Here is a 4,479-nt window from a genome sequence, read left to right as displayed (position 1 = left end):
GTTTGATGAATATGGTGGTGGCCAAAAAAACAATAAGACAGAACTTTCAATATTACCAAATTGAGTGTCTTAATTATGTTATTGATTGGCAACTTCAACATCACCGAGATGTTGTCAAAAGAAAAGTTGTGCTATAAAATGGGTGATCAGTTCATGAGTGATTGTCTATGTCGAGAAAGATAAATTTTCTACCATTACTAATAATGCAGTGTTTAATCTTTTTTAGGCGATGAAAGATCAGAAGGGGACACTCTAAAATGTGAGTGCCTTTACAAAATTCTTTTGCTTGATAGTATTTATTCCAAACTTGTCAAACTAACTTGCCATTTTTCCAATGTTCTAGGAAGATATAAGCTATAGCTGGAGCTACAAAGTTATTTCATACTACTCTATTTATAGTATGTAAATACGTGATTTTATAATTTTATTGAACCGGTATGTCTTGCACTTTTTAGTTTTTAATGCACCATTTTTTTATTCATTATATTTTTTTGGGTGCAATAATTTTGTTGTAGGATAATTTAAAATTAGATTTTGCACGTCACATATTAGTACCAAGTTCTCACAACAAGTCATGGAGTGAACCCAATAGCCAAATTTTCTAGCTCCGCCCCTGGTTGGCAATAGGCACATTGATATATTTTGCCCTTTTGTCTTTGTTCTGGAAGAGAGAAGGAAGCATGAAACTGTTAGTTATAAAAGACAAAACATAATACAAGACGGAAATATAGTTTGACAAAATTTAGAAGTAGTGCTCACGTTCTTCATCCGAACAACTTCAGTTTCATCATATAATATTATCTTGTTGACATCATCAAAATTGGCACCGCTTAAGTTCTTCGCCTCTAGTATGATCTTTCATTGACCTTTCAGCTTATGGAACTTGTGATAAACTTGCCTTTGTGTGAAGGCGGTGGTAAACTTTGCATTGATTTGTTTTGCACACTCCTCATGATGTGTCTCTTTGAAGACAAATTGTTTTCCCTCAGACTGAATCTTCTCTTTGTAGTAACGTAGCATTTCATCTACAACTTGGGGCTGCCACACCATGTTGTTACCTGCCATATCCCTATGGCATCAATTAAATTTTATAATTCAAAGACAGAATAACACCTCTGAGATGCATATCGCATTGCCACTCGTACCAAGGGAAATAAATCATAGTTACAAGTTGAAGAAAGAAAACACACAAGTTGTTCTTCTAAGTGGTAATACAACTTAAAATCAAGAACTCATACATAAAGCTTGAAAAAAATCAACCACGTTTAACATTATGCCTATTTCTCCACATATTGGCCGCCATGGTATCCCTATCTCTAAGTACCTCCATTTGTTCCTCACGTAAATCCCGTTGGACACGGCCAGCTGATCTTGGATATTGCTCAAACCAGTTGTGCTCAATGTAGACTAGTTCATCAGGACCCCCGTTTAGTAATATCCAGTTGTGAAGGATACAACATGCTATGACGACTCATACTTGTGAAGGAAAGGGATAGTAAGGCCTAGTTGTCAGAACTTTGAAACGGTTCTTTAATGTTCCAAATGCCTTTCAACGGTAGTACGAAGGGATGAGTGCCTTAAGTTGAATAGCTCATTCTGGGTGCGGGGTCTATTATTACCCCTCCATTCACGCAAATGATATTGAGTTTGACGGAACGGTGGTAGGAATCCTCTCCTAGCTGCATAACCCGCATCCGCAAGATAGTATTTACCTAACATGACATTATCAACAATTAATCACTCATTCACTCTATATGTTCTATGTTCATATGTAACAAATGCAGGGGCCTACCTTCAGTGACTCTAAGGCCATTTGGATGCTCAAGAGAATGTCGTAAAACAGTTGAATCGTGGGACGAACCCTCCTAGCCCGCACAAACATAAGTGAATAACAAATCAAAGTCGACCGCCGCAAGAACATTTTGGGTAGGGAATGGTTTCCTGCCACGAAATCTGTCGACTATCCGAGATGGAACATTACATGGAACATGTGTACCATCAATAGCACCAATACAGTCCTAAACATCCAAGTAACAATTAATTAGTAATACACCTACTGCACTATGAAATTAGTTTAAAATTTATGGGTAACTAGATGGACACTATACTATACCTTAAAATACGGATCAAATCGTGGGTTGCCTTCAATCTTTGATGGTGTATCAATTGTTCGATGCCTAAGCATTTCTGGTCCAAGTTTCCCAATTGCAAATAAAACTCTGTTGAAGTAACGACTCACTGTCTCACCTGACCTTGTGAAATAGAAACTAATGTCGATATTTTTCTTATGATGCCCTACTGTAGTGAGGAACATGGCAACTTGCTCCTATACAGTACAATGCCATGTATCTTTAAGTGGACCCATACTCCGTAATTTATCACATAGTTTGAAGAACACTGATTTTCCCATGCGCAATTCACCAATGCAGTGTTTCTCCTCACCGCAATACAATTTTCGTAGATACGCCATTCTTTATTTATTTCTCTCTAATAATGAGTATCTTGTAGGGTGACTAGAGTTGCTTAGATATATGATCAATGAACAATATGCCACTACAAAAGCACTGAAGAACGCAATTTTTCTGTTAATTTGCGCACTGTCGTCCATCTATAAATAAATCAAAGAAGATCAAATATTAATAACCCACACAACACGTAGTATATACACAGTCCAGGACTACCGTAGACAAACCTTTGTTGATATAAATGAAAATAAGATGTAGGCACTAGAAAATACATACGCAGAACTAATGAATCAGTTCAGATGCCTGCTATGTAGATAGCTCTGTATGCATATTCAGTACAAACCAAATTAAGGATTCAGATGCAGATGCATCATACATGTTCCAGTAAAATCAATTCCTGTCATGCACTCCTATAAGCTACTTAATTGGAGTCTGGTTTGGAATAAAAATCAAGAGCTGGGTGCCTGTCAACAACAGTATCCTTCCCAACCGCAACGCCACAGTGGCATTATACTACAGTTTGCTATCACCTTAGCCGTACCAATCTAATCCCGAAGCCAGGTCACCCAACAAGAATCCAGCCTTGGATAAGATGACGGGGAGTATAGAAAGATAGTATTTACGATTTGTTGCTTCTAGTACTAATCAATTTCTGAACCAGCTAATCTATTGTCAAGAAAAGTGCACACACATACACAGGAGAATCAAGAGATGAGGCGGACATAGACCTGAGCAAGGCGGATGGGGGCGGACGCAGACTTGAGCAAGGCGGATGTAAGCTTTCCCTGTCAAATCTGATGCGCCTTCAGCTAATCGTGGAAAGCAACTTGAGCCAACTCGCTCGATTTATCTCTGCAGCTTCGGAGGATTTCATTGGGATGAGCAAAAATCGGAGGGGAAAGTAGAGGAGGAGGTCGGAGTGGAGAACGTAGATTTAGGGATTTGTTGCAGACGGACTTATCCATCCGGAGAGTTCCGCCTAGATTTTTTCGCGCGTTCCGGCTTTGCCGTCGAGGGCGAGCCGAATCGGCTCTCCCCGCGAGCGAGGATTTTCTAGCCGAGCGAGGCTAGCTGCCCCCAAAATCTAGGATATATTTGCACTACCAAAGGGCAAGCCTAGCCAGCAAGGCAAAAACGACTTTTGCTAAGAAACCAAACGCACCCTAAGTCTTCGGCGCCCCTGTTCCAGAACAGATCTGGACCCGCCGCCGTCGGATCCCATCTGTCTTGTCTGTGCGTCAACGACTGCCCATCGGAACGCTGTGGCTCCTCGGACTCCCTTTGTCTCCAACGCTCCACTGCCCGAGTGAGCGCCCGTGTTGATTTTTCCAAAGGATTTGCGCCGCCGGATCCCGTCCCCTTTGTTACGTCCGTGCGTCAACGACCACCGCCGGATCCCTCCCCGGTTCCTCGGCTCGCTTCGTCTCCAAGGCTCCACTGTCCGAGCGAGTCCCGCATTGATTTTAACCAAGGATTTGTTCCTTCGTTCCTCGGGGCTGTGCCAATTTTCTAGCGAATCTTCATAATTTTTTGGCGTCAATTTTCTGGCAAATTCTGATTCAGATTTTGTGTCCGCCTCTCTCCTCTTTCCTCAAATTCACCTTCTCTCTCATTGCCTCGCTGTGGGTGCTCTCTCCTCTGTATTGGGCAGTCTGTTTGTAGTTCTTGAGGAGGTTGATTGATATTACTGATGATCTGCAAATGTATATAAATTGATAAGAACAAGCTTATGGGAGTGAGGTGGGACTATTTAACACGAAATCCAGATAATTCTAAGCACAGGTGACAGCCTAGGTGAGCGACGAAAGCAACCACGTGAAGGCCCAGTCGATTGGCTTAAAAAAAATCAAAATTACTCAAAGACGCTCGACAAGGGGGAGTTTGTGTGCCTGGCGGCTAGACGTACGGATAGAAACTCTGTTGTTTTTATGTAGGACACTTCGATGATGGTTATTGATTATACTATATCACACATACGTGTTCTGCATATGCCGATCTAAACTTATAAAAAGAA

General features: G+C 41.1%; 1 long non-coding RNA gene across 2 annotated transcripts; it reads right to left on the bottom strand.

Annotated features, from left to right (window-relative positions):
• Positions 1-1,149: 1,149 nt before the first annotated feature.
• LOC125518855 lies at positions 1,150-3,825 on the bottom strand. Of its 2 annotated transcripts, XR_007288151.1 has the most exons (4): positions 3,194-3,825; positions 2,114-2,608; positions 1,793-2,018; positions 1,150-1,712 (listed from the first exon to the last, which is right to left on the bottom strand). It is a non-coding gene; the product is annotated as an uncharacterized LOC125518855 (long non-coding RNA). The 2 variants fall into 2 exon arrangements; XR_007288150.1 differs by having other exon boundaries at positions 2,114-3,806.
• Between the last annotated feature and the right edge of the window lie 654 nt (positions 3,826-4,479).

This window comes from Triticum urartu, chromosome 7, assembly GCF_003073215.2.
Source record: "Triticum urartu cultivar G1812 chromosome 7, Tu2.1, whole genome shotgun sequence".
Lineage (NCBI taxonomy): Eukaryota > Viridiplantae > Streptophyta > Magnoliopsida > Poales > Poaceae > Triticum > Triticum urartu.
Note: the sequence above shows the minus strand (reverse complement) of the source record. Positions and strands in the feature narration are given on the sequence as shown.